This window comes from Phaenicophaeus curvirostris, chromosome 5, assembly GCF_032191515.1.
Source record: "Phaenicophaeus curvirostris isolate KB17595 chromosome 5, BPBGC_Pcur_1.0, whole genome shotgun sequence".
NCBI classification, from domain to species: domain Eukaryota; kingdom Metazoa; phylum Chordata; class Aves; order Cuculiformes; family Cuculidae; genus Phaenicophaeus; species Phaenicophaeus curvirostris.
This window is the reverse complement of record NC_091396.1, coordinates 65,265,841-65,279,781: the sequence shown is the minus strand read 5'-3', so window position 1 is coordinate 65,279,781 and position 13,941 is coordinate 65,265,841.

Genomic DNA, 13,941 nt, shown 5'->3' with positions numbered 1-13,941 from the left:
AGAAGCCTTTGGCTTTTGGTGGTAATTAGTAATGTAGTTAAACTGAATTTGAAATTAAGATGAGCACCCACACATTTTCCTGGAAGTTGATCTTCTCTGGCCAAGAGGACAATTTCACAATAAACCTGTTGGAGGTTGAATAGCTGTTCATTCCCAACCCAGGATTTTCTCTGCCTGTGGAATAAATCATAGAATCATAGAATTGCTTGGTTGGAAATGACCTTTGAGGTCACTGAGTCTAACCATACCTGTCCATTACTAAACCGGATCCCTCAGCACCTCATCTGCCTGGCTTTTAAACTCCTCCAGGAATGGGGGCACCTCCACCTCCCTGGGCAGCCTCTGCCAGGACCTGAGAACCCTTACTGCTAAGAATTTTTTCCTGATGTCCAATCTGAACCTGCCCTGGTGCAACTTGAGGCCATTTCCTCTCATCCTACCTCCTGTCGTTCAGGCAGAGACCAACACCCACCTCACCACAATCAGGTAGTTGTAGACAGTGATGAGGTCTCCCCTCAGCCTCCCTTTCTCCAGGTCCAACAGCTGCCTCTCAGCTGCCCTTCAGCTGTCTGAAATCCTTCAGTTCCATCAGTCCTTGGTCTTTGAGGACCAGTTGCCCACTTCACTTGAGCAGGAGCTCATGGTGCACAGTGATTCTTTGCTTTGTGCTAATGCGTCCTGCAGAACTAGGCGCAAAGCAGTGGATCTTTAAGAGCAAGCTGAGCCCTCTTCCTCTCCCACCTTTGCACAGCCAAGCACCCGACGGGTCCTCTTATCAGAGTACAAGACAGACTGTACAGAAATGACATTTTGACTGCATGAATCCTGTCTGTGCCGCAGTCCCTTTAGATGCCCTCAAAAGCAGCATTACCCATGTGTACATACTGAGGCTCCAGATACAGCAAATGAGGCCATTGATACGCACAGAGTTGCCACAAATAGGAGGTTTACATGTGGGTATTGTACTCATTTTGTCTCTTATGAGAGCAGCACTGCCACAAGGCCTGGATGTTTCTTCCAGGCAGGTTGTTCCTCCATCCCCTTGTGGGGCTTGTAGATTCCTGGGTGGAGACATAAATCTCCTGCTCTTGCAGCTTGATTTGGTTTAGCCAAGCAGGTAGTCTACATAGATGTCACTACTAATGACATTATATGTATAATGACAGCTCACACACTCTGTGACTCTTCTATGAATACTGCTGCCTCTGCTACACAACAAATCTACACTTCACAGTTTGATGACTGATAGCTGAGTGTGCCAAAGGAGACAGCACAGTCAGCTGAGAGACAGCTTGCTTCATCTCCTGTGTGTGTTGGAATTTCCTTTGGGTCTCACAGTCTTTAATATTATCTGGGATTATAATAGCAGATGAGAATATTTTTAGTATTCCTTTTGTTACTCAGTATTGCTTTTTCCTCCTCGCTGCTTCCCATCCAAAACTTGATGCTGGAGGCAGTTTAGAATTAATACTGTGCTTCTTCCTTGAAACTTTCACTAAGATTGTGCCAGGATCTGCCTCATTCCTAGAGGTGTTCAATCTCCCCTCTTTCAGCTGAAAACCATCCCCCCTTGTTCTGTCCCTACACTCCCTGATCAAGAGCCCCACAGCAACTTTCCTGTACATCCTCTAAATATAAATATTTAAAAGTATAGGACAGGGGCAGGGGTTGGATTTAAACTAAAAGAGAGGAGATTCAGACTGAGTATAAGGAAGAAATATTTACCAGTTAAGGTGGGGAAGCCCTGTCCCAGGTTGCCCAGAGCAGTGGTGGCTGCCCCATTCCTGGAGGTCTTCAAGGCCAGGTTGGATGGGGCTTGGAGCAACCTGATCCAGTGGGAGGCGTCCCTGCCCATGGCAGGGGGTGGAACTGGATGGGCTTTGAGGACAGAGCCTAGAAACTTCCACACACTGCAGAAATCTGCAAGAGGTCCCCTTTGGCATCACATCTGTCTTTGTCCCACCTGCTCTTCGAGCCTATTCCAACCCAGGTTCTGCAGTGTCAAGTGGTGCCTCCAAGATATGGACAGGTTGACAAAAGCTTTGCTGCGTGTTGAGGCTGTTGGCTCATCTATACCCAGTGTTTTCCGTGGACCTACTTCTGTTTTGTTCCGGTGGACTTTGTAAAGGAGGCTTTCTGCAGAAGGTAATCCTCAGACTGTTTCCCAAAACAGGCTTTAAATCTGACAAGTGAAATATTCTCAGAGTTATATACCATAAATTTCAGTGTTTTACAACATGTGCTCTAGGCTGGCAGCACTCCAAGAACGTTTGAAAAAGATTAAGGAATATAAAAGAATTAACAGTATTATACGACGTAAGATCTTACTGCTGCCTTGAAGCTGGGGTTTGACACATGTCACCAGGGTTTGGGGTCTTTTTTTTCCCCTTCTTCTTTGCAGTTCTTGACAGTCAGCAGGGTTCTTGCATTATTTAAATCAATAGAAACTGTACTTGGAGACATCAGTGTCCCTAACTTCAACATTTAAGATTTAAACTATATATCACATGAAGAGGATGGACCAGGCGATCCTAAAGGTTGCTTCCAACCCAAACCGTGATGTGATTCCATGGTTCTATGGATGCCAACAGTCTCGCACCAAGGTGGCAGAGTGCCTTGAAGCATTAAACACCCCTGAACAAACACTTTGCAGTTTCTGTCAAGGCAAAACCTTGTTCAGTACATCCTGCTGCAGATTGCAACCATGAAGATGGTTCCAAGAGTTTATTCACCACCATGAGCCCTTCACTCCACTGCTTAGAACATGCACGTTCCAGCTAGAGATCCAGATGTTGGAAAATACAGCTCTCTCCCATTACCAGTTAGAATCATAGAACCATAGTATAGTTTGGGTTGGAAGGGACCTGAAAGACCATCCATTTCCACCCTCTGCCATGGGCAGGGACACCTACCACTGGATCAGGGGCTCCAAGCCCCATCCAACCTGGCCTTGAACACCTCCAGGCATGGGGCAGCCACCACTGCTCTGGGCAACCTGGGCCAGTGCCTCACCACTCTCATGGTTAGGAAATTCCTCCTTGTTTCCAGTCTAAACCTGTCTCTCTCCAGTTACTACCCATTGTCCCTTGTCCTGTCACTACAAGCCTTTGTAAGCAGTCCCTCTCCAGATTTCTTGTAGTCCCTTCAGATACTGGGCTTCCCCCGTGTTACCATTTGCTTTCACGCTGCTCTGCCTTATGATGTCTGCTCTAAGGTCAGTGTTTACAGTTCATTACTGCAGTCCAGCCTCAATTACCCGTTACTTTCACACTAATGATCTTGGCTTTTGGGAGATAAAATACTAGTTTCAATAAATTCCTTTTGTCTGTGGCTCTCAGAAAGAAAAGCTTCTTTGCAATTTTCATTATTTGCCCCCCTCACCCCTGTGAATCAACTTCTGGATTTCCTTTTTTTGCCTCAAGAGTTCGTGACAACTGTAATTTGTGGTTTTAAATGCAGATTTCCTTACAGGTGAAGATCATTTAAAACCTCTATACGAGGTCTGCAGGACTGAATTACTTGTAAACAATAAGTGAGAATTAAATTTATCTCAAGATATCTGAGTTATCTCCCATAAATATAACTTTTGTACTATCTCCAATGTTGCTTTTGCTCAGAAGTGTTGCACCTTTAATTACCATTTGCTCCCTTTTATCCTCATCTTTTACTGGATACACAATAACAAATTTTTATATATGTATATATACACACACACCCCCTCAGAGCTCTTGCCCCTGCTTTCAGTAATTAAAGCACCCTAACAAAAAGAATTAAAAGTATTATTTTTACAAGGGCCTGGAGTGAAAGGAGGAGGGAGAATGGCTTTAAATTGGAAGAGGGAAGATTTAGGTCAGACATTAGGAAGAAATTCTTCACGATGAGAATGGGGAGGCCCTGGACCAGTTTGCCCAGAGCAGTGGTGGCTGCTGCATCCCTGGAGGTGTCCAAGGCCAGGTTGGATGGGGCTTGGAGACCCTGATCCAGTGGGAGGTTACCCTGTCCATGGTAGGGGCTGGAACTTGATGGGCTTTGAGGTCCCTTCCAACCCAAACCACAAATATAGGTGGAAGAGGGTGAGAAGTCACCCATCGCCATGCTCAACACCACTGCACAGGCTGCAAGCACAGTCTGGAGACTCCTCAGATAGACCCAAAGATAAATGGAAACCAAGCTCATTTCCACCAGCAGAAATCCCTCTAGATGACATCTCACCAGCAGCCTTTCCAAGTTCAAACCGAATTTAGATACAACTAAAATAAACCTCCAGAATGACGGCAACATTTCCCAGGGCAGCCCTGCAGCTGAGCTCTTCTGCTTTCCAGCAATAGCTGTTCCCACTGAGAAGACACAGCACCTACCTTCACAAGCCTGCAGATGGGCTCCCTCAATTCTTTCTAACAGGCTTTGTAGCTTCCTCAATCCCACGTCCTGCAGGTTTTATCCAACAGGTGATGAGAGGATGGTTTTCACACAGGTTGCTAATTAACTCTTTGTGAAGGCGGCTTTTTTATTTCCTTTTGTGGCTAAAAATACAAGAAATATATGTTCAAATCCAATGCAAGAGTCACCTTGTCAGCCTCAATTTTCTCTTTCATCAGTGGGGAGAAAAGATGTTTAAAGTGTTCTTTCAGCTCTACTCTCCACATAGGGATGAGATGCATTTTGTGATTCTACAGATTTTAATCGAAACCTAGATGACAAGGTATGGTGATCGTGTGTATGTTTGATAAGGTATATGCATGTGCTTTTGATCAGATGAATTCCACAGCTTGTGGAAAATGGCCTTCTGGGCTGTGAGTGCACTTTGGCAGCTCACACTGAGCTTCTCATCCCCGAGCACCCCAAGTCCTTCTCCTCAGGGCTGCTTTCAATCCATTCTCCACCCAGCCTGTAATTGTGTTTGGAATTGCCCCAACCCGGGTGCAGGACCTTCCTCTTGGCCTTGTTGAACTCCATGAGGTTCACACAGCCCCACTTTTCCAGCCTATCCAGGTCCCTCTGGATGCCATCCCTCCTCTCCAGTGTGTCATCCGTGCCACACAGCTTGGTGTCATCAGCCAACTTGCTGCGGGCACCCTCCATCCCACTGTCCACGTCTGTGTAAAGCTGATATTTAACAGAAAGTACATACTTCTTCCCTTCTATCCACTTTCTTCCTCTTGTGACAAATACAGTTTCCATTTACAGACTTTTCTCTGTCCGAAAGCAGAGGTTCGGGTAATAATGCGACTCCAAAAGCTAGAAATTTGAGGGATAAAAATGTCCTTTCCACGTTCCAGGAGACTCCTATAACTTGTGAACACAAGCAAGGCAGAAGGGCTTCGTGCCAGTGCGCTGTTCGCTGGCAGGTTAATAGCGTTTGGAGACTGAGCTGTGAGATTCATCTGGCACAAATTCAAATTGGATTTAAGGGCTTATAACCAGATAGAGCTGGTGAGCGATCCCAGCCTGGGTCCTTCACACAAGGCCGAATTTAAACTCTAGAGACAAATGCCTCCAAAATTTCAGTCGACTACGAATGTGGGTAATATTGATGTCTTCGGATGCTCTGGTGTAAAGGGAAAGAAATATTCTCTGCTGTGCTTCTATAAAGGATTTCCTCCTATCCTGATGGCATAAAGATCTGTTGAGGCCCATAAAGGAGGATGGATGTGCTCAAGAAGAAGGTAAACCCAGCAGAAGGTTCTGCTCACTGTGCCTCTCAATCTTCTTCTGGCATTGATCACCGAAGGTCGCTAACTACAGCTTAATGCTCTGGCTAAAAGGTAAAGAGCATTGACTCTGCTGGCAGAGGGGTTCTCCTGGGTTTTGAATTCCTGGAATAGTTCAGTGCAAGAGAATTTTGCTGTGTGTAAATATTTACCTGTCTATTCTCCTGCTTGGCAGGTGAAAATTAAACCAGCAGCCTGGGAGTATTCGACAGGTCTCCAGGGTCACACTGTTCATACAAGGATTGTCTGGGAAACAAGTGGCTCATGTAAAGACATTTTACCCACGATGTGGAGGAAGGATGGATTAACCAGCCACAGGAAAAGGTTCTGGGAAGTGTGCCCGGCCCCTCTGTCACCCCTCTGGCCACCAGTGCAATCCACCTCTGCTGGGAGAACAGTGGGAATGCCCACGGCATGGCATCTGCTCCCAAACCTGGTGTCACCTCCAGGCATTGAGAGAAGGTCCCCCTGGGTACAGGCTTAATGAAGGAAACATATTTCCAGCCTCTGGCAAAGCTCAGTAGCATCTCACGTGGGAGAAGCCTGTGAGAAGATGGGATCAGAACTTAGGTACTCAAATCCTTTCAGCACTGAAAGGGGCTCCAGGAAAGCTGGGGAGGGGCTCTTGGTCACAGATTGCAGGGATAGGACAAGAGGGAACGGTTTTCACCTGAAAGAAGGGAGATTGAAGTGAGATCTCAGGAAGAAATTTTTTCCTGTGAGGGTGGGGAGGCCCTGGCCCAGGTTGCCTAGAGCAGTAGTGGCTGCCCCATCCCTGGAGGGGTTCAAGGCCAGGCTGGATGGGACTTGGAGCAACCTGATCCAGTGGGAGGTGTCCCTGCCCATGGCAGGGGGTGGAACTTGGTGGGCTTTGAGGTCCCTTCCAACCCAAACCATTCTGTGGTTCTATGATGCTATGATTCTATAAATGTGAATACAGGCAACAACTTTCCTTGCTTCAGTTTTCCTGTCATTCTTCTGCATGTGAGCCTTGGCATGAGATATCAAAAGCAATAGGAATGGGTCACACAGCTTCCTCCTCCCATCTCCCTGGTGGGTGTCAGAGGAACAATGCCCAGCATCCATCCAGCTGGTGAAACCCTTCAAACGCTCCCTTATTACAGGGAAATAGGAACAATCTGAAGAGAGAAATTCTCATCCATCAGGGATGGATTTTATTCTCATCGTTAGCTATTGGGCTGTGAGCAGGGGAGAACTCTCCTAGCATGTAATGAATTATGCCATAATGATTGCTCAAAAATCATACAAATAACCACAACAGTTCATCCTAGAAATGACAAAATGAGTTGCATTTTCATGTCCTGGATTCCTTTTCATGTTTTGCATGGCTGAAGCTATTTGTTGAATTCAGCTGGAATTGGCAAATAGCTTGGGCTGCTCCGTGACTGTGTTCTTCGCTGAGATGAAATGATAAATGAGGAAATAAAAAAGCATCCGGCTGTGCTAAGGAGGTGAGGTTTATGCTCAGGACCTGGGCAGAGAAGCTGTCCTGCAACTCTGCAGGGTGGGCAGCCTTGCTGCAGAAAGCGTGCAAACTGCTGTCGACAGGCAGGCTCTGGTGGCTGACAGGTACCAGGACTGCACAGTTCAACCTCTTATTTTCATTGCCATGGTTTTTTCCCTCTTGTAATTTCTGTTTTTCAGTATTTGTGGGGAGCGGAGAGCAGACTGGCTGTTAATAGGAGCAGCTTCCTGAAGGTTTGTGCTTGAGCCATGGAAAAAAATGCCTTAAACAATATCAAACCATGATCCTGCTGTTATTTTCAGTACTTATTTAAAAGAATCATAGAGTGACAGAACAGTTTGGTTTGCAAGGGAACCTTAAAGCCCATCCAGTCCCACCCCCTGCCATGGGCAGGGACACCTCCCACTGGATCAGGGTCTCCAAGCCCCATCCAGCCTGGCCTTGAACACCTCCAGGGATGGGGCAGCCACCACTGCTCTGGGCAACCTGGGCCAGGGCCTCCCCACCCTCACAGCAAAACATTTCTTCCTAAGATCTCATCTCAATCTCCCCTCTTGCAGCTGCAAACTATTCCCCTTTGTCCCATCTCTGCCCTCCCTGATCAAGAGCCCCTCCCCAGCTTTCCTGGAGCCCCTTTCCATACTGGAAGCTGCTCTAAAGTCTCCCGCAGCCTTTTCTTCTCCAGGCTGAACAACCCCTGCTCTCTCAGCCTGTTCAAACCCTTACACAGAGGAAATTGCAGCTTCTTTGCCCCAAGAAGTCCAGGCTGTGTTGCCCTTGGGACACATGGCCCTGTGTGGGGACCTGTGCTTCACTCTCCACCAACACAATACTGAGGAAGATTCATGTTCTGAACTTCCCGTAAGACAAAGACAACAGCATACTCCGAACCACAAATATAAAGAAACAATGGAAGAAGGGCTTCAGATTTTGAACTTTTGTTGCTGTTACCAAGTGTGGGGTTTTTTTTTACATATTCCTTCTGATTCACCTGTCCTGCCTGGACAACAGACCAGGATAGCTCCAAGTATTGTACATAGGGTGGGACAACAACAGAGTTTGAGCACCTCTGTTAAAATCCATGTTTTCTTTTATGCTTCACTGGAAATAAACTTGCCAGTTCTTACTGTCATCAACCTGACTCCCTTCTAATCAAGGTTTACTTCTTCCTCCTAAGCCAGTTTGCAATGAAAAATGTTTGCGAGGCTGAGATTTTCATCAGACACTTCTAGCAGCAAGGTATGCAAATCCCACCTAATTTTGTCTAACCTCACCAGAACTGATTGAAAAAAGCAGCCTCACACTGCCCATGCCACGATTCGCATGGTAACACCCAATGGGGTGCTTTTGAATCCATAAATGCAACACTTTTTAAAAGAAGTAGGCACCTCAAGGAAGATCTATGTCTCTATATTTAATTTAAATTTAGAGTTCAGGCAGGAAGAGCCATTTTAAAACCACACTGGGAAAGCAGAGGCAGAATTGTTATGTGTTGTTAGAAAATGTGCGATTCCTTTCCTGGGATTTCAGCTGGGAATGGGCAGCTGGGCAAGGAGACACGTATGAAACAGCTGATCAGTGTCAACCTGCTTCAACCTAGTCATCAGGCTGTTTTTTCTTTCCATTAAGGCTCTCAGAGGGAAGAAAAAATTGTGATCTGTGTGTGATTGGTACAGTTCTACAGGAAACCAACCATCACAAATCCTCCTGCTCATAGATGACCATCATGTCTATTATTGTTACTAGTGATCATGGTCCTATTTTGCTATTATTCCTCTAAGAACTGTAGAAAAATACAGCCCTTGTCTTGTATTTCTTACAATCTTGATGTACGACATGAGAGAGCAAGAAGTGGTGGAACAGGGAAAAGACAAGTCATTAACTACATTAATAAATTGGGACTAGACTGAAGCATCCTCCAAAGCTTGTGCTGATGTACTACAGCTCTTCCTCTTGACTTCAGTGGTATTTCCTTCAGAGCTTTGCATCCATGGGTGGATCCAAGCATGCTTCTGAGTACTCAGAATAATAATAGCTAACAATAGCCAGATTGAAAAGCTATGAAGAATGGCAGGTCATTGTATCCAGTTCTCACCAGGTATTATTAGAATATGTCATAATGATGCAAGAACAGACCTTCAGCTACAGAAGAGACGAAACAAATCTGGATGTGGAAAGGATAAGCATAATACCAAATGCTTACAAGTGTGTTGGAGCCTCATACAAGAGAGAGAGTTGAGGCTGTTCAGCCTGGAGAAGAGAAGGCTCCAGGGAGATCTTAGAGCAGCTTCCAGTACAGAGAGGGGCTCCAGGAAAGCTGGGGAGGGGCTCTTGATCAGGGAGTGCAGGGACAGGATGAGGGGGGATGATTATAAGCTGACAGAGGGGAGATTGAGATGAGATCTTAGGAAGAAATGTTTTCCTGTGAGGGTGGGGAGACCCTGGCCCAGGTTTTCCAGAGAAGCATGTCTGCCCCATCCCTGGAGGTGTTGAAGGACAGGTTGGATAGGACTTTGAGCAACCTGAACCAGTCGAGGGGTTGATGTCAGAGGGTTTGGAATAGGGTGGGCTCTGATCAACCCAAATCATTCCATGATTCTATGAACACCACAGTAATGAACACCTGGAAACTGGCCCTGCTATAAGACCACAGAAAGCAGTGCCACACTAGCATTTGCCTTCCAGGTTTTTTAAGAGAAATAATAGCTGTGTCAGGACTCAGAGCTTAACCACTAAGAGCTGTTTCACTGGCTGTAGCTTGGCTGAACTTGATTGAGCAGAAGGGGAAGGGCAGTGATGCTCCGAGATCACCTGTAGTCCTCAGCAGTCAGTACTCCACAGTGTCAACCCAGCAACCATTGAAGGGACACACCGTAATGTACCCAGTTACAACAAAAAGATGTTTATTACACCTCCCGTGAGACTAGCAACCAGGACTCTGCAAAGTAGGGATTTACCACCTGCAAGTGCTCACATCTCTTTCCCACATACAGATAAAAGGCTGACATTTCCTCAAACCCCGTGATTTTGTACAGATCCCAGGAACTTACCCTTCACATAGCTGCGCTACATGCTGATGAGTCAATCTGTTGCATTGGATGTCTTTGGAGAAGGACAGAAATAATGCTGCCACTGTCCTGTGAAGAGAGTTGGAAGAGGAAATGTCAGCCAACGGCATATGTGGGGGTATTGTGCATGCAGGCACTGCAGCCGTGTGGGGACCAGACGGGCCTGGGCATCTGCTTGCAAAGATGAGGCCAGGCAGAAACGAATCCTGGCAGATGGCTGGATGCGGTGCTCCATCCTCTCCTTGTGCGATGGTCTTGCCAGCCGCTCTGAACCACAGAGCCGAGACTCCAGGAGACCAAGGAATGAAGCAGCTCAGTAGTAGGAACGCATTGCTCCTGCCACAGGCAAAATGAGTCAATTATTTTGCATTCATGTCCTAAGACTGAGCACAAAGATGTGTCCTACAGCATTGCTTAGCTCACAGGATATTGTTTTCTTGAGTGACACATTGAAAGTCATGGGTTTTCAATCATAGACAAGGCAGAGCTGGTACAGTTGGTTGTAGTAGCTTCCACCTGTAAAACACATTCCAGGGGAAAATGATTGTTTGCCATGTTCTGCTGGAAAAGTGATAGAGTAAGATGATTCCATTCCTCTGAATCATGCTTTTAGCTCCTCACTGTCTTCCCAGGTTCATTTCACACTTTCTGTGGCAGCATCCCCTGTACACAAAGCACTGTGTTACAAATGCTTGAATTATTTATCCATGTTTTCTTCTGCACTCATTTTCAAAACACTCTGATTGTCTTGCCTGGCAGTGCCCTACATGATGGTGTAAACCACTCATACCCAGAACAGAACATCAAGTCAACGCATGTGGAGCAGTCAGTAACTGAGAGGGTGAAACTATGAAGCTTAACAAAAAAAGACTCCTTGAATAACTAATTCTAACACAGAGCTCAGAGCCATCCGTGTTCAAGAAGGGAACAATGTGAGAAGTCTGTGTGGTGATGGAAAACTGGGATGGTTACAGAAATGGCAGAGAAATTCAAAGCTCTGTTTGCATTCATATTGCCAAGAGGCAAGAGGATTTTTTTTTCCTGGACCTTTGCTCTAAGGAGCCTTTCTTTGCTTTCAATGTATTCTCATGTGCAGAGAAAAGAAGTAACAATGTCAAAAAGATGATGAACATGTTAGAGTCGCAGAATCATAGAATGGTTTGGGTCAGAAATGGCATTGTCTGTGTGAGTATTTCACCATTGTGGATGCATTCCTATCTCACAGGGACAGCCCAAGATACACCCCCTAACACTGATATCACTCTAGGACTTGAAAAAAGAAAACCCCAAAGTTAGAAAAGGTTCTAATTATCTGACTTAGTGAATATCACAGCTATCAGTTCTTCTTTCCTTTATATCCTATTTGAATCCAGAAATGGCTCTACACTCATGATAGAAATTTGTAGTGATGAGGAATCCAACAAAAATCTTATGAAGTTTCTCCAGGATTAATGACATCGCTGCTTAAAAGTTGTGCTGTGTTTCTAAATCTTCCTTATTCATTTTCTAGTTATAGGAAAAAACAAAACAACTCTTCCATGGAAATTCAACAGCTATCCAACAGGAAGGGCTGGCATCTGTTCTTTTTCCCTTGATGCCTGAGAATTTGTTAGGCTGCAGTATCATAGAACCATAGAATCACTCAGTTGGGAAAGACCTTCGAGATCATCAAGTCAAATCATCTCTGTCCACTACTAAACCAGATCCCTGAGCACCTCATGTGCCTGGCTTTTAAACCCCTTCAGGGATGGGGACTCCACCACCTCCCTGGGCAGCCTCTGCCAGTGCTGAGAACCCTTTCAGTGAAGACATTTTTCCTGATGTCCAATATGAACCTGCCCTGACGCATCTTGAGGCCTTTTCCTCTCATCCTATCACTTGTCACTTGGGAGAAGAGACCAACACCCACCTCACCACAACCTCCTTTCAAGCAGTTGTAGACAGTGATGAGGTCTCTACTCAGTCTCCTTTACTCCAGGTTAAACAAGCCCAGTCCTTCGGTGTTTGTTTTTACATTTTCTAACAATCACTGCAATAGCTACTCATTAGCACCCTTTCCTCCTTGTAGTTTACTGCTCTCATAATTAATCTGCAATCTTAATTAATGGGATTTTTGTTATTGTTTCAAATATTAAGATAGCTGAGAGGGGATATTAAAGAGTTAAGCTAGATAATAGCTTCCTGACAGCTAGAAAGGCTTCAATTCACCTTCTGCCTGCTATGCGAAATGTGCATCATCCCAGTCATTGATCTGAAGGTCAGGTGGTACCAAATTCTTTATGGAAATCTAAGGACAGATCAATATAAGACGTAGTATGGACATAGCTAGCTCAGATATTTCTAGCAGAGAACCTATAAAGCTTATCAAATAGGCTGACTTCTCATCCAGATCACAATTTTCTCTATCTCTAATAGTCTAGCTACTGCTAAAGTATAGTTGGAAGGGAAAATATTGAATTATTATGTGATACCGTGTCAGATTAGCAAGCGATGCTTTGGGTGTGTTTTTCAAATTAATGAAAATTCCCCTACCACTACTGCTGTCAGAAAACCAGGAGGGTACAGGGCTGAAGGTGACTGTAGGTGAGGAAAGTGTGCAAGGTCACAATGGTAGACCAACCATGTGAAGAGAGTTGATACCCCAAATATAGAATCATAGAATCACAGAATGTTTAGGGTTGGGAGGGACCTTAAAGCCCATCCAGTTCCAAACCCCTCTGATGGGCAGGGACACCTCCCACTGGATCAGGTTGTTCCAAGCCCCATCCAACCTGGCCTTGAACACCTCCAAGGATGAGGCTTCCATGATTTCTCCGGGCAAGCTGTGCCGGGGCCTCCCCACTGTCACATCTGGGTACTTGCTTCCAGGTGCTATTAATATACAAGAGTGAAACAGTAATCACTTGAACAAGATGATGTGTTTTCCTTTAAAACCACAAGTGCCTCCTATTTCTGTTCAGGTTGGAAAACCTGATTTGCATTTTTTTTTTCCACAGCTTACTTGAATCTTTATTAAAATTCTCTCCCAAAAGTTGTAGGCATTAATTTCACACACCCATCCACTCCCAGATATGACATTTATCCCTTGGCAAGTCTGGAAACCTCAGGCTGTTCTAACAAGGGGTCCATTTGAGTTCCATGCAATGAGCGAGACATGATGTTGTGGGCCATTTCAAGACAGCCTTGTTTTCCTGCTTCCTAAAGCAGAATGAATCAGTAATTACAACCACCATAGGCACGTGACCCCTTGGAATTTTATTTCTAGTCCAATCACATCACTCTGTGATGAGCAATATAAAATAGTTTCGCCTGTTGGAAAATAAATCATATTACATTTTTGCATGCAAATACAGTTAAAGCTTATCTTCTTTAGTTGTGGAGGAACAAGAATTTCTTCTGGAATTGCCTCTTTCATCTGCATTTAGTAATCTTAATATTTGGGACACGAGATGATTTCCAAGCTATGTTTGCCAGTTGGGTTTTAATCCTTTGAGTTTTTTAGTTTGGAAACCAGTATGATGACGTTAATTTGCAGAAGTGAGATTAAAATAAAAACATCTTTGTGTTTGTACTCAAAGTGCAGAGATTTCCATGCCTGAGCACCAGAATGAATAAATACATATTCATTTGAATTTCTGCTCAATAAATCCTAGAATCATTTGGCTGGAAAAGACCT